We start from the raw sequence: 22,465 nt of genomic DNA, 5'->3' as shown, positions 1-22,465 counted from the left end.
CATCAGTGTCAGGCTCTCAGCAGGTGGCCTTTAGCTTTTTCTTGTATCCTTCTACCCAGGAGAAGGCGAAGGCTGTTACCAGGCAACTCTGACTAGTTTTCTCTATTTTGAGCTTCCATATCTGCTTTTCCTAGGCCTGAATCCTGCCCTGTGGGGCCCCAGACAGCAAAAATTCCCCACAAACCCTCGCTGGTGGACAGAGAAGGCACATCACAGGAGAAACATGGATAAGCATCAGGAGATCTCAGGCAGCCAGCACTTGGTCTGCAGGATCTCAGACCCTCTATGGTGTGACCACTGCCTGTCGCTATGTGTCCGTGGGCACTCTGCCTCACCCTTGTGTCAGTGGCAGGGTCCTCAGAACAGCACCACATCCCACTTATGCACCCTTAGATCTAACCTTATCTTCCAGCTTGGGCAGTGCTTGCTGAAGACCAAGGATGTCTACCTAGGCTTCTTCAGCAGAAGACTTTCAGGTATCTCTCTCTGATGAAGAGGGTACCTCTGGCAGTACCCTCTTTTTTCAGTAATGAGGATTGAACCCAGAGGTACTTTACCAATGAGCTACATCCCCAATCCTTTTAATTTTTTTTTATTTAGAGAGAGGGTCTTGTAAGTTGCTTACATTGCCGGCTATGTTGCTAAGGCTGGCCTGGAACTTGTGATCCTCCTGCCTCAGCCTCCCAGATCTGTAGTCCAACTCTTAATAAGCTTCTGGGGACAGGAAGGTATGTAGAGATTCCAGGGCAGGTGGTAGCAGAGGGGAGCAGTCAGGCAATGGTGCTGCCCAGGGACAGGGTAGCCATGTCAAGTTAGGAATGGCTCAGAGAGCCCAGAGCCCAGCAGGTACCAGATCAGGGTATGAGCTGGATCCACCCATGGCCACATTGGGTTGCCCCATGGACAGTCCTTAAGACACTGGTACCTGCCATGTGCCAGGGTGTGTCAGGAAAGCCACTACCCCAGCACTGAGAATCCACCCTGCAGCCTGAACAGCTGAGGGGGCTCTCAGGTGAGGCAGAGCAGCAGCTGACCACCTGACCCCTTCTAGCCCTTTCCTTTTCCCTCCAGCACCATCCGTGATGATTCAGCACATCCCGCCCAAGGTTTTCTTTGTGAAGGAACTGCCCAGATATCCTCTTGTTTCCACCTGGCAGTCTGGCAGAGACCCCACCTGTACCCACTCCTCTCCCCACTTGGGGATGACCTCTGCCCCAAAGCTCTGCAGACAGCATAGCCTAGTGCCCCTATCAGGACTTCCTGGTGGGCTCTGGCCCTAGGGCTCACAGGGCCTGTGAATTGTACACAGAGTGAACTATAACCCGCACTGCTGGGCTGGACCAATGAAGGCCCAGATTCCCAGAGTAAGGAACACGGGTCCCTGAGGCCTTCACACCGTATTTGTGCTGAGTGTCAGCTAAAATGAATGGCAGGAGGACAGGGCAGGCACACATAAGCACAGGAACACCCCTCACGCAGCATTGACACACATGAGCACATGGGGCCCCTCACTCCACCCCTGCTGACACACCCTTGGGACGTGGAGTGGGTGAGACTGCACTTAAGGCCTGTGTGCTACTTAGCTCTGGTGGCCCTGAGGGTGCACAACATTTCTACAATAATTTGAGCCATGAGGGAGAGAACTGCACCCTGCCCCTGCATCCACTCTGCAGGACAGCAGCTGCTCCCATGCACCCCTGTGTATGCTCTAGTATCCAGACTGGGCCCAAGTGTGGCCATACTGTCTGCAGGGAGGAGAATATAAACCACCCTCACATCTATCTCAGTGAGAGACAGATGAGATAGATTTGGGGGCCTCAGGGGGCACTAGATAACTCATTTCTTTCCCTTTGCTTGGCTCAGAGTTGATGGGAGCCCCTCAGTTTCTGCGCTCCAGATCAATTTACAGAGGAAAGTGTCTAGGGTGTGCAGGGGTTTGGTGCTCCCACCTCCCATAGCTGCTCTGCTGACTGTTTTACTTCAAGCTAAAGGCGGCTTTAGAAGGTGGGTTTTGAGCCCACCTCTTTAAAGAAGGCTTTAGAAGATGGGTTTTGAGACCACCTCTCATTTTCAGATGGGAAAGTAAGGTCCCAAGAAGGGCAGAGAAGACTGGGTCATGCAGCTGCTGCAGGAGGGTCTGAGGCTCTGCACACCTGCTTCAGCCTCCCCAACAGAGTCTACCTTTCGGTGGGACCACAGCACCAGGAAGACTGCCCTAAGATGGGGGCTTCTTCTGCCCCCATGTGGTCAGAAACAGGCATCTCTGTCCCTTCTGCAGAAGGGCCGAGTGTACAGATCCACTGGTGACAGAGGATCAGGCCCATGCCGCCAGGCCAGGAGGAGAGGCCTCTGTGATGCCTTGAGGGTGAATTCAGGAGTGCTGAGCACCTGTGCATCACTGTGCCTGTGTCTGGTCACTGCCTGTGTTGACACCCTTGAACATGACATATGACTGTCACTGCACAGGTAACGTCACTCCAGCAGTACAGGGCGCTGTGGGTGCCTGCTAGAATTCCTGCATGTGTGCATCTGCACACCAACTGCATGGCCACAGGAGTGGGGTGAGGATGAGCTCAGGCCCTCTCTCTTTGTTCCTTTAAGTGGCAGAGACTAAGGTAGTGGACAGCCCCAAAACACCTTCCTGCATGCTGAGAGACAAGGCATGGCTTCTTTTCAGCTCACAGCTAGCTGCCCAGGTGTCCCAGCAGGGCAGCTCTCCCTAGGTCTGAAAAGGCTACATTCCTGAAGTTTCTAGCTACTTTGCAGGAATGTCTGAGGGAGCCTCATCTGGCTAACCTCTAACCCCTGACCTTCCAGGTTAACTCTTTCTAGACCAATAGTGCAACCAACTGGGTGTCACCTGTGTTTGACACCCTGCCTTGGCAGGTGAACATGTGGACCTGGGTCCATCTGTGCCTGTGTTTCAAGTCCCAGTCTCGGGATATCTGTGATCTGTATCTCTTAGCACACATCCTGTCTGTGTTGGTGCTTGTGGGAAGTATTTGAGGATTTGTGTGCTCCATGAACCTGTCCGATGCATTCAGGCTCAGCAACTACTGTGCTGGCACACAGAAAGTCATGGGTGTGACACACCTGTGGTTGCTCTTTGTATGTCTTTGAGCATGCATGCATTTGTGGGTGGCTGGGCAGCTGTGTACACAGGTGTGCTTCCTCATAGCTCAGTGTCAGCCACACCTGTGGCCCATAAGCTCAGTCCCTGCATGTCCCCCTGTTCTTGGTGGGTCTGGGTGCGCTCCCATGCAGCACCCGCCTCATTGAAGAAGCTGGTGAGCTCAGGCAGAGAAGCCGGGAGGCAGGCCAGGACTCTGGGAACCCGCACTTCCTTGGACTCTACACCTGTGCTCTCACTCTTCCTCTGCATCTCTCTTCCCACAACCCCTTCTCTGGGTAGTCTCTTCCTGGGGTTACACCACATCTGGCGCTCAATAAATGGTTGATTGACTGATGAAAGAATGGATAAAAAGGGGGCTTTAAGAGGCAGGCACTCCAGGATGGGTCAAGTCTGGCGCAGTGGGGTTGGGGGCAGAAGTGCTGACGGCCGTCCCTTCACTCCCCCAGGACATCTCAGGTCACCGTCTGCACTGCTGCCCGCGGGTTATTTATGACCCTCCTCCCCCTGTCGGCGGCGGAAGAGGCGGCTCCCGCCTCAGCCCAGCGGCGGAGGGCCCAGCGCGGGGGAACCTGGAGCAGCGACGGTGTGGCGCCTAGTGGAGGGCGGGCGGGGCCTCACGGGTTTGGAGGTGGGGCTTTGGCTTTTGCAGCCTTCTTACCCGTCGGTCTGTGATCAGTAGCAGCTCCGGCCACACCATGTCTGGGTCCGCCGAGACCCCTGCAGTAGGCCGGGTAGCAGGAAGGGGCGGCCCTGCTGCAGCGGCGGCGGCTTCGGGTGCCAGGGCGCAGTAGCGGGCGGGGTGGAAGAGCGGCCAGGCGCCTTCAGGGCCGGCGGAGACGCAACTCCAGCCAGGGCCAAAATAAGTTGTGCCGGCGACCGAGAGCCGGCTGCTGGGCCACCCGGGCTACATGCCGGCGGTCAAAAAGGAGCTCCTGGGCCGCGAGGACCTGGACCTGGCCCTGGCCACCTTCCACCTGACCCTGGCCGCGCTGCCTCTGCCTCCGCTGCCGGGCTACTTGGCCCCGCTGCCCGCCGCAGCAGCTCTGCCCCCCCGGCCGCCTCGCTGCCGGCCTCTGCTGCAGGCTATGAAGAACTGTTGGCTCCACCACTCCGGCCCTCGCGCGCCTACCTTAGCCTGCACGAGGCCACGCCGAACCTCCACCTGCCCAGAGACCCACTGGCCCTTGAGCTCCTCTTGGCCGCAGCGGCCGCAGACTTCCAGTCGCTGCTGGACAACGGGTGAGCCCTGCATCGAGGTGGAGTGTGGCGCCAACCGTGCTCTGCTCAACGTACGGAAACTCTGCCAGGGCAGCAAAGGCCCGTCCATCCGCCACCGCAGCGAGTGGCTCACGCCCAACGAGTTCCAGTTCGTCAGCGGCCGCCAGACGGCCAAGGACTGGAAGCGCAGCATCCGCCACACAGGTGCGGCCGACGAGGGGGCGCAAGCCGCTGTCCCTCTCCTTCGCTACTGGGGACCCGCGGGTCTGAGCCCTTCGCTCTGCCACTGAGGAGACTTGGTTTTGGCCCAGAGAGGGCGCTGCAGCTCCAGAGCACGTGCTGCCGGGGTGTGAGTGCACACTGTTTGGGGCTTCGCAGGTAAGTGGGGCCGCGGGAGTGGGGCGGGGCGTGGGCGCGTGGAGCTGGAACAGTGTCAGCGAGACCTGGAGCAGCCCGTTTGGATGGTGACTCCAAAGGTGCGACAATACACCTTTGGAGGCCGGATCGGGGGCACCTGATAAGCGCGGTGACCCTCTGGCGAGGGTCTTGGGAAGTTTGGGACCCGGTAGCGTTTGGTTTAGGAGTTCAGGCTGCGCAGTGGCTGCCCTTTCCTGCGTTGGGGACTGACGCAGGCCTGGGTCGCAACTGCGCCTCCACTCACCAATTCCCCAGCTCAACCTTCCACTGCCCGGCCACAGTTCGGGCTAGACTGGCTAAGAGAGGGTGGGGCAGGAGGAGGGGCGCCAGGGCTGAGAGGAAGCCACCCTCCACCAGGGGAGGGCCTCACCCAGGATTAGAGTTTCAGAGCCCAGCAGATCCCCTTCTCGTCCGAGAGGGTGGGGCGGCCAGCAGGCTCCGAAGTTGGACAACAGTGGGTTTGGAAGGTTGGTGTGCCTTGCATACACCTTCCGGGAGTGGGGACTGGCTTTGCGGGTGACGGCGCCCCAGAGGCTCCATCTATGCCCTGACTGCCCCTCATCAGCTGTGCTCGGCTCTCCTCACAGGAAAAAGTCTGAAGACGCTTATGTCCAAGGGAATTCTGTAGGTGCATCCTCCAATCTTCGACTTCCTGGGCTGTCGAATATCCTCTCCTGTGGTGAGACCTGGGAATAAGCTGGGTTGGGGTGTCTGGACTCCCCTGAGAGCCTGGTGATCTCTAAGATTGGGAGTCCTAACTTCAGCCCTCTGGGCAGGCTGGAGGGAATCCTCCCAGGGCAGATGGGGTGGGTGGGGTTGCTTTGTGCTGTTCCAGACCATCCCTGGGAATGGGTGGGAATCCTGGGTCACAGGATCCTCTCCTGTTTGGATGAAGGGCGGGTCCTGCCTGTTCTTGAGCAGCCTCCCTCATGGGTGTCTTGGAGCTACTTCTCCAGCCTTCCGGGTTCCAGGGTCTTCCCACTGTTATTGTCATTCATTGGGCCTGGGGACTTCCCTGTCCCAGGTCTGGAGATCACCAAGTCATCTGGCTCAGCAGAGAGAGGTGCTGGGTGCTGGGGCAGGACTCTTTTGAGGTGTAACAGTGTTAGCTGGCCAGGTTGCACATCTGGGTTATCCCCAGGCTTGAGCCTGAGTGGTGTGTGTCTTGGTGCTCCTAATGTTGAAGTGCTGCCCTGCAAGGGTCTGGACCTTGGAGGGTCCATGACATGGAGCCTGGCTGGGGCAGGGTCTTTGCCTGTAGGTGTCCAGAGAGCAAGAACCCCACCTAGGATAGACAATCTCTGGCCTCCCCACTGGTCTGGGGAGCAGGTATGAGACTCCAGGCAGTGAGGAGTAGAGGGTTGATCTGAAAAGGAAATTGCCTCTAGAGAGGAAGCTCCCCCTGTGGGGTACCTCTAGGGACATGGGGGGTGGAGGCTGCTGTTCCTAGGTCCACCCAGCAGTCCCCCCTTACAGGAAGGAGCAGGAGGAGTGGAGGTACCAGTGGTCCTGGAGGGCCCAGGCTGCCACCTTGGGTTTATTCCCTTTGACCGGGTGGTGGGGTATCCTGGCTTCCCCGTGGGCTCTGCAGGATGCACGCTGAGCAGGCTGGGAAAACTTGGACACATGGATGCTGGCAGGGGAAGGAGAGCCACAGGCCCAGCCCACACCTGGTCTGTCACAGTCACAGCCTCAAGCCGCCCGCCCTACACACTTGAGTCTACAGGAGCACAGGGCCCTGTACAAGAGCTCCCCAAGCAGGTGTGCAGAAACACCTTTTGCTTGCTGTCACATACCTACTGGGCAAAAGATTGAAGTCCCTCTCCATCATGGCACCCCTTCAGGCAGCTGGAACTGGATGGGATCCTCTGGGTGCCCACCTCAGACTAGTCTGGGTTCTCTTTTCTGTTTGGATGGGAGTGCCCCACAGTTTCCAACCTGCCACCCCTGAGGCCTGCCACAAGAGAGGGGCAGAGGGTGACCTGAGCTCAACATCTGCCATCACCTCAAGTGGCAATCTGAAGCTCAGAGAGGGATGGAGCTGCTGCCTTTCTGAAGCTCCCTGGTTCCTGCCCTGAGTGAAGGGCACTTCAGACCTGGGCCTGCCGGCCTCTCTGTGCCTGGCCGCTTCCTTGGAGGTATCTCCATGGATCCCCTTTCTAGCCCCAACCTATTGGTGCACAGAGGCTGTCTCTACCCACCCTTGTGGCCAGTTTCAAAGGTGTGTGCACTTCATGGTCACAGATACTCCAGGGGTAGAACATGGTGTGCATGTGACTGTGCATGCTGGAACCCACTCTCACCATTTCAGAAGGGGTCAATTATTGGTTAGGAGCCAGGTTCTCAAATCTGTTGAGCAGTGGGGAGCTAAGTCTCTGATGTATGGGGGGGCATGTGTTCCCCATCCTTGGGCAGGGTTAGAGTGGCCATCTGGGTTCTCAGCATGCTCCCCCATAGAGTTACCCCCAAGAGCCACCCCAGACCTAACCTTCCAGGGTGCTTTCAGGGCATACCAGGGACTGGAAGATCCTGTGCCCAGCTCTGTGCCTCATGTGGCTAAGACTGGCATATAGCCTGGGCTCCTTCCCAGCCAGCCGGTCCTGGCCCCCTTCCAAGTAGCAGTCTTATAGAATCTGTGTCCCCCTCTTCTCTTCCCACAGATGAGAGGCAGAGAGATGTTTACTCCTAGTCTGGGTTCTACTTTCTGTTTGGATGGGAGTATTTCTGCCACAAAAGAGGGGAAGCAGGTGGCTTTGAGAAAATACCCCTTTTCTGTTCATGAGAGTATTTCACCTAAGGCTGAAAGGTGACTGAGGAGAAGGGCAGAGCTCATCTCCAGATGCCTGGCACTGGGCTTTGGCAGGCTGGACAAGGCAGAGCCATGGGCCAAGGGGTGTTGAAAATGATACCAAACCTATGGATTGACAGAGGCCGAGACATAGGTGGGCACTCACCACTGCCGTCTCCCTGCTCTCTGCTGTCACTGGACCCTGTCATCCTGTGGGCTGGCCCTGAAAACCCATTGGCCCCATGCCATGTGCCCTTATATTGCTGGGTCTATTTCACTCACCATGTTACAGAGGGAATCAGGGTATCCTGGGCAGACCCCAGCAGATGTGTGAGGGCAGGTGTGGGGGATACTGTGGCTCCCAGAGCTGGGGGAGGGAGCACTGAGCTGGGCAGAGCCAGGCGTCCGGAGATGATGTGGTGCTGAATCTGAAGAGAAGCATCCTTGCAAGGACAGGACTCCATGCAGCAGCCCACCTCAGGATCCTGGATGACCTGGGGCAGGGACCCTCCTTGACCCCTTCCTCACTAAGCTCATGGGTGTGGTGAGGATCAACTCTTTCTGGCAATGGGAGGACTGAACAGGAGAGGAAAGTAGATACTCTGAAAGCCCATGTAGCCTCTGAGCCAGCAGCCTCTTAACCAAGTAAGAAAAAACCTCTGTACACTGGAAAATAATCAATGACTTTTTTTCTTTTCCCTGGGGCATCAGGACCTGGAGCCAGGAAGGGTAGAGAAATGCCAGGACTGGGGCCACACACTCATGTCCACCGCTCTGTGCAGAAATGTGTGAGCTGGGTGCAGAGCTCCAAGCTTGAGCATACACAGCACCACACACTTACACATGGTGCAGGGGGGACACTGAGGAGAGAAATGAACCATCAGGGCTGGGGAACAAAGGGTCAGGGCTGTCAGTGCTCTCGGGCAGCCTGTGGCTCCCAGGCCTGCAGATTGCATGGGACCAGCAGTCTCAGACAGACTTCCCCTGAGCTGGGCTCTTCATGGTGCTAACAAAATAGCAAAGAGGGCCTGGGGCTGCCGCTCAGTGGCAGAGTGTTTTGTGAGGCCCTAGTTTCACCAGCACTGCAAAAGAAAAAGAAAAGTGACTTTGCTTGTTGATATTGCTGTAAGTTTTCAGGACTGACAGAGGAGATGGGATGTCAGCCAGACACGTTGAGAGGGACCTGCTCCCTGACTGCACACCCACCAGGACCAGCCCCATGATCCCTGCCCCAGGCTGTATGCACAATCCCAGAAGACTCTGGGGACACAGGGAAGGAGCTGAAGGTCATAGCTTAGGCATCCCCAGGGCTCCCTGCCACAGGGTGGGTACCCACACTCAGGCTGGGCAGGCAGAACAGCCCACACTCTGCTGTCCTCACAGGCTGTGCCTACAGCAATGAGGCCCCTGGGCCTTGGCCCAGGCCCAGGAGGCTGATGTCTAGCTCAGCCTTAACGTTCTCCTCCTCCTGCCCAGAACCGGGGGCGGCTGGCAGACAAAAGGACAGTGGCCCTGCCCCCTGCACGCTCCCTGAAAAAGGAACAGAACCCCAGCTTTTCTGTCAGTGATGGTGACAGTGATGGAGGTGGCCCAGCCTGTGGACGGCAGCCAGGCTTGAAGCAGGAGGATGATCTGCATGTCCGAATCATGAAGAGAAGGTACTTACTCCAGATCTGGGCGGGGAGGCTCAGGCTCCTATGGAAGGGGGCACGAAGACCAGGGGCCTTCTGGAATGCTGCTGTGGGGCGGGGGTGCAGGCAGAGGCTGTCCTCTCTCCTGAACTGGCGCCCTGGCACCTTGTTCTGCCTCAGCCATGCCATGGTCACTTCTGGGTAGAGGTTGGCCAGCAGAGAGACCCAAGGTCCGGTACCCACCTGGGCTGACACCCACAACCTCCCAGAAATTTGTTTCCTGATATGGGCCTCGTCCTGCCAGCACCTAGGGGTGGGGTGTCTGTGAGTAAGGATGGTGGGGGCTGTGGTGCCTGGTGTTGCCAGGGGCTGTTCAGCCTGCTCCTCGTCCTCATCTCTGGAAGGCCAGAGCATCTCAAGCCCTGGGTTTGTTCAGTGGAAGCTGCCACCAGGTTGAACTGGGCATGAGGTGCCACCCTCATGACTGCCCTGGCTTCTGGCTGGTGGGATGTTAAGAGTCAGGCCCACACCCCGCTGCTGTCTCTGTGCCAGTAATGGAGCCACTGACCCTCTTTTCTCTCCCAGTAGAGTCCACACCCACTGGGATGTGAACATCTCCTTCCGAGAGACATCTTGCAGGTAGGAGCCTGGCTTGGGCAGGGACAGCTGTTGCCATTTCTCCTGGGTCCCACCCACCCTGCTTCCCTCCTCTACCCATGGTCTTTTGTCTGTCCCAGTCAGTGTGAGCCAGTGTGGGCCATGCGGTTGACAGGCTGGTTTGGATGTGTGTCCTTACCTGGCCTGGAAGGTAGGTGGCATGGTGCCCAACTGAGATCAGGAGGCCCATTTCAGCCAAGTGCAGACTTGTGCCAGGCCTCAACAGTATGGGCAGGGTCCTAGACAGCCCACCCGTGGAGACAAAGCATGCTATGAACCTCACCACTGGACTGTCCATTGGAGCCCAACAGCTCTAAGATGAGGCTGTGATTTTCACCTCTCACCCTCCCAGAGACCCACCAGGAGGGAGAATGGTGATGTGTGAGCAGGTTCTTTAAGGATGCATAGGAGTTCACTGGGAAAAGGTGGACTGCAAAGCTGTGGAGGGATGAAGGATGGGATGGAAGGGAGGAGAATGGGAACATGGCAGGTCTGGCTCAGTGGGATGCTAAAAGGTCTGCACCTTAGCCACTGGACCAGTTGGGCTTTGTTCTCCAACCTGAGCCAGCCACAGAAAGTTCCTGAGCAGGGAGTGATCAGGTCTGTGTTTTGGAAAGATCCTTCTGGGGACCCTGGAAGGTTGGGGTTTCCTCACATGGATTTGGGTTATGGAAACAGGCTGGGGCCTGTGAATCCAAGACATAGAGGATAAAAAAAAAAGCCAGGAGGAGGTCAGGTGTCAGGGACCTAGTTCCTGCTCCCAAGGGGCAGGGGCTGGTTTCTGGTTATTGGGGCCAAGTTTTTCCTCAGGGCTTCGAGGGGAGCACCACAGGAAGGCCTGATGGGGAGCAGTGGGCACCAAGGGCAGGGAAAGCCTCTTGGGACTCAAGCTGTGGGTGCCTGGCCTCCCAGGCCCAGCTGCAGGAAGGCAGCTTGTCCTGGATCTCTGCCAGAGGTGTCATTATTTATGTCTTCAAGAATGTCTGGATCCTGGAGCCGAATTACAATAAAAACATCTTTAAACTTATTTCCACCTCATTTTGGAGTTGCCAGCTCAACGGATCATTTTTATGAACCGTCATGAACATTGATGACATTTTATGAGCCTTTTACTCTGGACGCTACAGGATAAATTTGCCAGCAAGGCCTGCAGGGAAACCCAATGGCTGTGCCTCCCCTCCGGACCTGCACTTCCTTGCGGTACACCTGGCCTTGGGGTGCGGGGAGGCCCCAGGAGTCCCATGCTGAATTCTTACCAGTACTGGCTGCTGCAGCCTGGCTGTGCCTGGGAAGAAGCAGGCCTGCATTAGTGGAGACCCTGGTCCCACAGAGGATCCAGAAGGGCAAGGATGACTTTCTGGATTTCATTGAAGGGAAGGTTACAGTTCTGGAGAAGAGCACACCCCAGAGGACTAACAGCCCATCATATCCCGTCTGCTAACAGCCCCCAGTGTCTGGACAAGGAGGGCTGTGGACCACCAGCTGCCTCACACTGGGTCACCAACTGTGTTTGTCCCATCCCGACTGTCTGTCCATCCCCATTGTCTGTCACTCTTCACTGGTCTGTCTGCCTCTTGCATCTGTCTGTCCTCTTCGTCCTTCTGACCAGTCCTGCTGGGGATGCCTGCTGCTGGCTGCAAGCAAAGGCCCAGGGCCCCTCTGCCCTGTGATGCCCCTGCAGCCTTGCTGGCAAGAAGGGCCTTCTAGGTCCCTGACCCTCTAGGGCCCCCAGCTGGTGAAGGCTATGTGAGAGAGTTGGGGTGGGGAGGCCCTCAGGGGGGAGTCGGGTCTCACCCTTCTCCTGGCCTCCTCACAACCCTCCCTGCAGCCTTCCTGACCCTGCCCCAGTCTCCTCCCCACGTGCCACAGCAGCCTGCTGAGGCCTTGCCTGTGTGTAGTGGCCCCACACTGTGAAGACAGGTGCAGAGCTCTCACCTCTACAGCCTGGGTGTGAGTCTCTTGGCATTTTTTTTAAATGAACCCAGCATAATTTGTTCAGTGAGTAACTAAGTGACCAGAACAGGTTTTCAGGACTGGCCCATCTTGGGACCTGAGGAATGAACCCCCAAGGCAGGGACTCGGGTGTGGAATGCAAGGGCAGGTCCTGTCTAGCCAAGGGTGGCCCCCATCGGCCTGCACCTCGAGAGCCCGGGTAACCCCCAAGTGATACTGAGCCGATCGCTGTCATTGAGGCTGGTCCCAGATGCAGGTGCTGCTGGGGGTCCAGGCCAGGGCTCACAGGAAATTACTGTGCTCACCTCTCCAGTCCCTGGAAGCAGGAAGTGTCCAGTGCACTGTGGGGAGCAGCTCCATGGCAGCTGCAGCCCTGTACCCGGCCAGCCCAGGCCCCTTCCCCATGCTGAGGACAGCAGTTCTGTCCAACATCCCACATCAGTGAGGATGATGGGGGATGAGCCTCGTGAGAATAATCCCATAAAGTACTTACTCCCCACCTGCCTCCCACCTTCATGGGGTGGGGGAGAACCTACATCTGGGTCTCTTAGGGGCTCTGGGGCCGACCCGGGATATCTGGTGCTGAAACTGATCTGCTTAGGGCCTGGCCCTGGATTAGCCTGGCTCCTGCCAGCCCAGGCTGGGGGCTGGGGGCTATTTAATAAGGTTCAGGGTCGGTTCCTAGGTCACTGTGAGGAGGCTCTGCTAGTGTCAGTGCTGCTGAAGAGGCTGCTCCACCACAGGTGGGCCGGGAGGGCACTGCTGGGGGCACTGGGCTTCCCTGCCCCTGCTCTGGCTGGCCTTGACTTCCTGTCCCCTCCTTCTCTGTTGATGATGGGGTTGCTCACATAACCCCAGGGTGCCCCACTTTCTCCTCCCTCTTCTCTCTGGGGCTGTGGGTGAGGGCTCAGCAGGAGGGAGAAGGGACAAAGAATCACATGCAGGGTGATTCCAAGGCCAGGCCTGGGTGCACCCTGGGGATCACAGGTGTCCTGAGCCTGCCAGGGCAGATCTTTTTATCTACAGGACTTTGGTCTGAACCTCAGTTTCCTGATTTGGAGAAATGAGGGCCCCAAGAGGGTGTTGCAAGTTTTAACCAAAGTGGCATGTGCCAGGTGCTTGCTTCAGAGCTGGCAGCACATGGGTGACAATGTGCCCTCTATATGTCTGTCCTGTGAGACAGAAGGCCGTCCTGTTCTCCCTCTGAGGCAGGGAGCAGAGCACAGCACTGCCTCTCTGGAGAGAGGAAGGTGGGAGGGGCTGCTCTGGCTCTGCACAGACCAGCTGGGTGCTGGAGTGGGGTCCAGGTGCCACGTCTCTGCTTTCTCTTGGCCTGCCTGCTGAGTGTGCGTAGTTGTGGCATCCCAAGCCCACAGAGGTAAGCGCACACATCACCATGCTCAGTGCACACTGTCCTCAGCCCCAAGCACCCTTGTACTCATGCTCATCAGGTTGCACTGCCAAGGCTCATGGCTCCATCCTCTGTCTTGCTCTGCTGCAGCCAGGACAGTGACCTTCCCACACTCATATCCAGTGTGCACTGAAGCCGCCACCTCATTATGCCCGAGCACCAGAGCCGCTGTGAATTCCAGAGAGGCAGTGTGGAGGTTGGCTTGGGACCCACAGGTGAGGAGGCCCCTGTGTCCTGAGGGCGATGATGGGGCTGCCAGGGCCACAGCAGCTCTGCCTAGGGACAGCCACCCTCCCTGTGTCTGTTCAGCAGCTCTGGAAGCCTTGGCGGGCAGCCAGGGAGGCCAGCAGAGGAGGCGGGAGGTGTGAGGCCGGCTGTCCCCTGGGGCTCCATGTGATGGTAATTGTGTTAATCCCAGCCAGTTAGGCAGACTGGCGGCCCAGGGCAGCTCCAGCGTGGCTACTGCTGGGGTGGGCTTGGAGTTTCGAGGCCGACCACCCCCTCCTCACAAGACAGGCACAGGCAAAGACCTTCCAGAGCTCACCTCCCACCAATGCCCACCTCCCACCAAACCCACAGGGCATGTCGGCCTGGTCCTGCTTCTCAGGGGTCCTGGGAGGGAAAGGGCCCATCCCCTGCAGCCTGAACAGCTTCAGGTAGGCCAAGAGGGTGCTGGCCCAGGAGCTTCCAGGGCCACCAAGGAGATCTGGTTCCTGGAGGCAACAGGAACTCAGAGGGAGAGAGCAGCTTGGGGACCCAGGCAGTCTCCCATGGAGCAGGTCATGAGGGGTTGCAAGATGCCACCGCTGAGAGTGGGCACAACTTGACCTCAGGGGCCTTGTCACATGGACCCTGGACAGGGTTGTTTCTGACAATGGCTACTGCTCTGGGAAAGCAGGGTGGGCATCACCCACCACCCTGGACACTCCCAACAGAGCCCCCATGAGCCCAGAAGGCCCTTGTGGATGGGGGTGGGGGTTGCTTCTGGAGCTGCTTTGGAGGTGGCTGATAAAATCTAATTGCCCCATCGATCGGGCGGAGCCGAGGGAGCCCCTCAGTGATTGAGATGTTCTGAGGCAGCAGGCCCTCTCCTGCCTATGTACAACCTCCTCAGGTACACAGACCTCCATGTGCCCTGTGTGTCTCCTGCTGGGCTTGCTCACCCTGCCAGGTAGCCCTCCACACTCTACAGTGAGTGCAGGTCACATGCTGTGCATAGCAGCCAGGATGCTGTGTGTGTGTGTGTGTGTGTGTGCTCTCGCGCGCGCGCGTGCACCTGCCAGGTCTGCAGCTCCCCGTGGGATTCCTCTGGGCCCTGAAGTGGTCTTTACCTGTCACCATGTCTACTTCCTTCCTGTGGCCCAAGGGGGTGTCCTTCGAGCCACAGCTTCCTGGGCTCTGGACAGGAAGGATCCCAGAGGACTGAGGAGCTCAGCTCAGGTCTTGTGACTTTAAGGTCCACCCCTGGTACGTGTGTCTGCCTCCTGTCACTGCCTACATCAGGTGTGACTCTGAGCTTATGCATTCTCCTCAAGGCAGCTACAAGGCTGGGTCTCACTGCGGGGCACTCCAACCCCAGTATCACCTCCCCCAAGCTGTGACTCTCAAGCTCCCCAGGAGCAGAGAAGGCCAGCAAGGAGGCAGGAGTTGCCACTGTTGAAACAGGGAACAGACTGCAGAGGTTACCCTTGCTGACCCCTGAGCATGTACAGGGAGCAGGAGATGGGCAGCAGGTGTGGAGAGAGGCTGCAAGACCCACTCCCTGCCTGGTGCGCTCGGGGTGCCCTCCTGCTTGCTGGACTCTGACACGCAGCTCGTGATGCCCATGTGCACCTGAGTGCCCTCCATCTGTCCTACAGGGTCTGTCTAACCTGACCCCTCATGCAGGCAGTGGGGACTGCCCCCTGTCTTTGGGGCAGGGCCTGGGGCCAGCCAGCTAAACCAGTGGCAGTGAGGTGGCTGAGATCAATAAGTTATTAGCATCATTCTGTCAGCTGTAATGTGGAGATTGATCAGTGCTCTGGCTGCCGCCACACTTCCCTAGCCTGATAAAAATGACAGATTAAAGGAATAAGGAAAAGGAATTAGGCTCCTGAGCTGACAGCAGGGCTTCCTGGGGGCACAGGTTGGGGACCCCCAAGTACCAAGGTGTCATGAAAGGCTTGAGTTACACAAGGAGCAGCCCTCATCCCCGCCACCCTGGGTCTTCAGAGGCAATAGGGTCTGACCTAGAGGCCAGGATGATGACCTGCTATCAGCAGAGCCCCCTGATGTCAGGGTCCTCAGGAGGAAGCAGAGCTTGGGGGTGCAGGGACAGGTTTGGAGAGGGACCTATAGATGTGTGTGGCTTTTATTTTCATTTCATTTTTATGGTACTGGGGATGGAACCCAGGGCTTCTTACATGTGAGGCAAGCACTCTACCAACTGAGCTACATCCCCAGCCCTGTGTGCAGCTTTTGATGTGGAGATGTGATCTCTAGAGGGGATAGTATAGGAATAGGCAGACCAGGAGCCAGGCACCTAGGGTCTGTGTAGGGCAGGTCAGCTGTCCAGGGGTGACCCTTGGAGCGCAGAGCCTGGCTGGGCAGGTATGTGCTTGCCAAGGCTGAGTGCAGGAAAGAGGAGGGTCTGGGCTTTTGGTGCAGAGAGGAGGGCTCCCCTGAGCACACCCCTGGTGTGGGGAGTGACATGTGCCTTCCTGACTGACTCTCTTCCCCAGCACCTGCACAGCCCACCCCAGCCCTTCTCAGAAAGTGAAGGTAGTTCTGTTCTCCAGGAGAAGCTGAGGTGGGCTCATGAGCACACATGGGAATGGACTGGCTGGTTAGGGGCAGCCAGAGGCCCTTGGGGACACAGTCACAGTCACGTGTCACACCCATCACTTCTATTCAAATGCAGCCTGGGGCCCAGGGTCAGGGCTGCCCTGTTTCCTTGCCTTGCTCCATACCTGTCATGATATCCTCCAGCCAGCTGGGCTCACCAGGTGGAAGCCTGGGACCCAGGGCTGGCAAGGCCTTGCCCACCAGCACCCAGGATGCTCCTGAGTGGAGGGGACTGGGGCTCACTAGACTGAGCTGGGGCAGGGGTGGGTCTTCCCCACCTGGTCTTCCCTGCCTCCTCCTCCAGTCCCTGAGACTGGGTGTGGCTCACTCCACCCTCTGCAGGTGGCTTGCGAGGCAAGAGACTGGGCTGCTCCCCGCACTTCACCAGTGACTGCTCTTCAGAGAAGAAGGCCCGAAGCGAATCGAGTGTGAGTCTGAGTACCCTCGAGGTGGGAGCCCAACCCAGGGAGGAGGGACAGGTCACTGGAGGAGGAAGCAGTAACTGAGTGCTTGGAAGTGTTATTAGACCTTCCAAAAGGGGCAGGTGTGCACAGAGGAGGGACTTGGGTTTCGTAGCAGGGGTGGAAGGTCTTAGGCTTAGGCTTAGGGTGAGGTGTGCCTTCCCTACTTGCCTCTCCGCCTGGGTAGTATTTCAAGGAAAATCCCCTCCCTATGTGCTACCCCAACGCAGAGACTCTGCTGCTGCCAGAGCTGCAACCCAGCATGGCGCCTGAGGACCACTACCACTGGCTGGTTTCCGCTCTCAGTGAGGCTGGCAGCTTCGAGGAACCACAGCGTCTCTACCACCTGGGCCTCCCCAGCCATGGTATGTGACCTCCCCACCTGCCCCCATACCTGTGTACACTCTCAGTTGCCTCTCCACCCCAGAAGAGGGTGTTGGCTGCTGACATCAAGACCAGGATTGGATCTGTCAGTGACCCCCAGCCCTTTGTGGGTAGGCGATGAGGCCTGGCTGCTCCAGGTCTTGTTCCAAGTCCCCACTTTTCATCACATTCTCAGGATCCCCTCCAGGCATGCACACAGCTTACTCAGGGGTGAGCCCAGGTGAGAGGAAGGGGTAGGGGCTTGACTAAGCCTATCTGCCCCCTATCCAGGAGACCCTGTGGTCTGTGCCCATTCTCCTGACTCCCACAGCAGTTGGTGCACAAATTTAAGTCAGTGGACGCTGACCTGTGGTCACATTCAAATAGTGCCAGATCTTTGTCCTGCATGGGGGGCAAGCCTTCCAGAAAGACAGGACGACTAAGAGGCAGCTGTGTTTGGCCACCATGGCCTCCTGGATGCCAAGAGAGGCCCAGCTAGAGGCTGGGATGAGGCTCTTGCCCCTCTCCACTCACTGGGTCTGCTCTGTCCCTTGTGGTCATAGCCCAGGGAGCAGTCAGATACCTGTCCAGCTGCACTCTAGCCTCACAGGCTAGTCTCCTGCTAGGTGAACTTGGCTTTTATGGTAGGAGGTGGATGGGGTGCTGTGAAGGGGCAAGATTTCCTCTCCTTGCACAAGGCACCAAGAGTCTGAATAATTCACCAAATGTTAATAATTTAAAAATTTTCCCTTTTAATTGCTTTGCCTGCTCTGCCTGGGGCCCGCTCTGCAGGCCTATGTGGGGGAGGGAGCGTGGTTGCGGCCGCCAGGGAGCTGCTGTCAATCATGGTGCCTAGGAGCCGGCTGCAAATAGCTGTGACCGCGGGCTGGAGGGCCGGGGTGCAGGCCCCGCTGGGATCGACGCGGGCAGCTGAGCCGGCTAGGCTCTGGGGGCTGGCACCCAGCCCAGGGCAGACCCACCTCCGCTTTTCGGGTAATTAATTTATAAACAGAGGCAGCGGCTCAGCGGCAAAGGTATGCAAAGGGGGGTGGTGGGGACTCGAAGGCCCGGCCCTGGGCAGGAGCACAGTGCATCAAACCACTGCACGTCGCCGCGTCCAGAGATTGTGGCTGGTGTGCCTGCAAGGATGCGTATGCATGGGCCTGGTGTGGTCTTGCTGGATGCTGACTGTATGCAACCACTGCTGGATGACCGATGTGAACAGATGTTGGTGTATGCTGGTGTGGAGGTGTGGCCACGTGTACAGGTTCAGTTTCCTGCCTCCCATCTAGGAGACGGTCACCTGGTTGAGTCTGGAGACCCACTCCTAGACTTGTCACAGTGACCTCCAGGAACTGGTCTATGCTCTCATGGATCTGTGCACAGTCCCTCCCCTCAAGGCTCCAGCCTCAGGTTCCACAGCCTTGCGTACCAACACTGGGCTTTCCTCCCACCTCACATTCCTTTCAGGTCCTCCTGCAAACCTGTCTCCCCTGCCCTGGGGCTGCTCCTCTGGCCCCAGTGACTGACATCAGGCCTGACACACAGCAGGGATGGTGTGGAAGTGGGCCCCTGGTTCCCTTTCTCCTGGGCTCCCCTGGGCCAGTGTCCTGTGCTCACTAGGATGAGGGGAGAAGTCCAGGGAAGGCTGGGCCTCAGGGTCGCTGCTGTTGCCCATCCCCTACCCCCCCACCCCCAGATCTCCTGAGGGTCCGGCAGGAGGTAGCAGCTGCAGCTTCGAGGAGTCCCAGTGGCCTGGAAGTTCACCTGCCCTCATCCACAGCAGGTCAGCACCGGAAGCAGGGTCCAGCTCAGCACCGGGAGAACACTGCTCCAGCTCCAGCTGTTGCCCGGTCCTTCTCAGAGAGGTACTGGGGCTTGGTATCTGACTTCTGCAGGCCCCATAGCCTGCACCTTCCACCCACTTACTCCTCCCTGATTGCAGCTGCACAGTCATGTGGGTATTGCCTGCTTTGGGTTTAGGGTCTGTTGGGCAAAAAGTTCCTGCGGCTGGCTGAGCTGGGTAGAGGCCCAGGAAAACATTTCCGGGGCAGTATGTACCTGGGTGCCAAGAACCCTGGGCAGGAATGTGAAGGGTCACTCTTGTTTCTTTGTTGAGCAACTGGGATCCAGCAAAATCCAGGTGCCCCTGGGACAGTGAGTGGGGGATGAGGTTGGGGAAGCAGAAGGCAGAACGGCTGGAAGTCTGGAAACCCAGCCCAAAGTAAGTCGGGAGGGGTCGGCCAGAGGACTAGAACTGGGGGAGGAGGGAAGCCCGCTTCGCCAATTCAGACACACTAGCAGTCTGGGGAGACCGCCTCCCGGGCGGGCGGGGACAGAGGGCGACCTGTACAGAGCAGGGAGGCGCTCAGGGATGCCCCCCCCCCCGCCCGCAGCGGGCCGTCTCCAGTCTGGCGCACCCCCTGCCCTCCACAGCGGAGCTCGGCGTCTGCAGCTGCCGCTGCCTCAGGATTGCGGCTAATTACGCTTCGTGTCCCCGGCAGCGCTGGGCCCGCTACGGGGAGGGGGTGGGGAGGAGGGCCCCGCGCGGTAATTACCGCTGCAGTCACCACGGCCCTCCGGGTTAGCGCCTCCTCCGAGATTAATTGGCGCCGCCAGGGGGCGAGAGCGGGGGCAGCGCTCGACCTAGAGCCATAACGAGCGGCATATCGACCGCCCGCAGGGCCAGCAATTAGCGGCGACCAGGATGCGCTTGGAGGCGTGGAGGGGGCCGGGCAAGCCACGCACGCCCCTCAGTCCTGCCTTTCACAGGGAGCTGTCGCAGCCGCCCCCTTTGTTGTCGCCCCAGAATGCCCCCCACATCGCCCTGGGCTCCCATTTCAGGCCCCCTTTCTTGGGGGTTCCATAGGCTCTGTGCCAGACTCCAGGTAAGGAATAGGCAGGTGTGCACGTCTTTTATGTCCTATGGGCACGCTCATTGAAACTGGTCCTGTAAGGTCGCCCATTAATGCCGAGGATGGACCAAGGTGGTGCAGAGGGCCAATTCATCAGGCCAGCACCATTTGACCACTTGGCCCTGGTCTGTCCGTTTTCCCCAGGGTACAGCTTCCTGCCCCCCGCCCAGGCGGAAATGCTCCCCCTGCAGCAGGAGCTCCTGCGTAAACAGAACTTGGCCCGGTAGGTGCGGCCAAAGCCGGGAGGGGAGGTGGGTGGCACTAGCCCTCAAGCTGATCCTACTACTCCTGGCCTAGGCTAGAGATGTCCGCGGAGCTGCTTCGCCAGAAAGAGCTGGAGAACACACACCGGCCACAGCTGCTGGCACCTGAAGCGGCCCTGCGTGCCCCAGACAGAACAGAGGAGCTGCAGAGGTACGGGGCCATGCTGGTACTGAAACATAGCTCCGCGCCGCTTCGCCTTCACAGGGTGTCTCTGGTCCGGAGCCTCCAACCTCACCCCGGGAGCCTGCTGGCAGAGCACCGCGGAAGGGGGGGCCCTAGTTCTGCCTCAGTTCGGCCCAGCGAATCCAAGGAGACAACAGCATCTGGGCTCTGGGCTCAAGATGTCTCAGAAGAGCCCCCCAAGGACTCAGATGGAGAGGACCTGGAGATAGCACCCACAGGGGGCCGGGGCTCCACCCCAGGTCAAGCCCTAGGAGGGACCAGCACTGAGGGAAAGGGGCTTCTTTCAGGTTCCACCCTGCCCCCTCCTCTGTCCCTGGGCTTCCCCTACTCGGTCAGCCCGTACTTCCACACAGGTGGGTGTGGAGACCCAGGCCAGCCACCCTTGGAGGTCTTGTACGGGGAGGGGGTGCAAGGCCTCCACAGTTGAAAAATCTTAAGTCATGGATTGCATGTCTCTAAGCAACTAAGGCAAGCAAAGGTCAGCAGACCGGTGGGGTATGGGATGGGAGGAACAATGCCCTAGTGACACCCACTCACACCTAGGCACCATGGGGTGACTCTTTGCTGATGGGGAGGTGGCCACATCCCTTGAGGACGTCAGCAAGTGGACTGTGGATGATGTCTGCAGCTTCATTGGGGGCTTGTCTGGCTGTGGGGAGTATGCTCTGGTGAGGCAGAGCTGACCTGGGTGTGCAGCGGGCCTGTCACTTGCCCTCCTCTCCCTTCCCTACACCCCTCAGCCCCACCTGCTCCTGCCTCATGCTAGCCCCTGCCCAAAGCAAAAGGGGATTCCTTCATTTGACCACTCCCTGAAAGCTACACAGCCTGCTTACTCTCCCTGGCTGCTCTCTGAACCTTTGCTGTGTGGGACTGATAGGCCTGACCCTATCCCTGTTCTAGGTATTCAGAGAACAAGAAATTGATGGGGAGACCTTGCCCCTGCTGACAGAGGAGCACCTGCTGACGACTATGGGGCTGAAGCTGGGGCCCGCCCTCAAGATCCGGGCCCAGGTAAGCATGGACAGTGGGCAGAGGGCATAAAGGCTCTTTGAAATCACCCAATGTCCTTGGCAGGCACCCATCCAGGCTTTTCTTTATAGGTGGCCAAGCGCCTGGGCTGAGTTTTCTACATGGCCAGCTTCCCTGTGGCTCTGCCTCTGCAGCCGCCAACCCTGCAGGCTCCTGAATAGGAGCTTACCTCCAGAGAGCAGCCCCTGTCCCCACCAACAGCCAACTCCCCCTATGGGGGGAGCCACCCACCCACTAGCCAAGCCTCACCCAAACCAGAGAATGGAACAGCAGCAATACTCCCAGGGGCCCCAGATGCCACCCAGTCTCTGTGTTGAGTTGGCCAGCAGGCTGCCCACAGTCCCAGCACAGGATGCAGTGGTACCTCCCCCACAGCTTTCTCCCTTTCAGATTTGGATGCAGAAACACCAAGAATTTTTAAAAGGAAAAAATGTGACTTAAAAGGACTGAATGAGTTTTCAAAAACTTTCTGGGGGTGAATGCAGAGGTCCACAGACAAACCAAAGACAAAGGAGTAGAGGAACCAGGGAGCCACCTCTGTGGAGCAGGCTGCTGTGACCTGGCAGCAGAACCAGCCTCCTGCATAGGGCTGGCTCTTGCTGCCCAGGTCAGCACAGCTCTTGGTTCATCTGGTCTGTCGTGCTGTGACAATAAAGCCCTGTCCACTGTCTACTGCCCTCCTGCTGCACAGACACTGGCCTCAGGGCCTTTGGGGTACTGCAGGAGACCCTTAGTCCTCCTCCGAGAGCTGCAGATCCTCTAGCTCATCCTGGGGCCCCTGGGCCAGCTGCCACAGCTCACCAGGGTCCAGCTCCGCCTCTGTGACTGGGCCTTCATCTGCAGGGAGAGAAAAGGCTACATAAATTCTGCTTATCGGGAGGAAGCCAGTCTTGGAGGTTAATCATCACTAATTAATCACAGCATTAATTAATTTATTGCTGCACTATAAGCTGGCTGCTAGAGCCCATGAGAACAGAGCAGCTGGCTGGGCACCCCAGGGAGGAGTGGGCCAGGCTTGGGGCTGCCCTCCCATGGCTCTGTTGCCAGATGGGATTAAGGACCAGATACCTTGCCCCAAGAACCACTCACCTTCTGAGTCTGCTATCCTCCTCACCCTGGTGGTCCTTATCATCTTCTTCCGCCCTGAGACCCTGCCGAGTTCTCAGGGACCCATGTGTTTCTGTGAACCCAGAAGAGTCCATGATGAGCCCCCCCACCC

The 22,465-nt window shown here is 58.2% G+C and overlaps 1 pseudogene; it reads left to right on the top strand.

Annotated features, from left to right (window-relative positions):
* Positions 1–4,041: 4,041 nt before the first annotated feature.
* On the top strand, positions 4,042–21,951 carry LOC144251108 (sterile alpha motif domain-containing protein 11-like; annotated as a pseudogene).
* The last annotated feature ends 514 nt before the right edge of the window (positions 21,952–22,465 follow it).

The sequence above is a fragment of the Urocitellus parryii genome, chromosome Y (assembly GCF_045843805.1).
Source record: "Urocitellus parryii isolate mUroPar1 chromosome Y, mUroPar1.hap1, whole genome shotgun sequence".
In the NCBI taxonomy this organism is placed as follows: Eukaryota; Metazoa; Chordata; class Mammalia; order Rodentia; family Sciuridae; genus Urocitellus; species Urocitellus parryii.
Note: the sequence above shows the minus strand (reverse complement) of the source record. Positions and strands in the feature narration are given on the sequence as shown.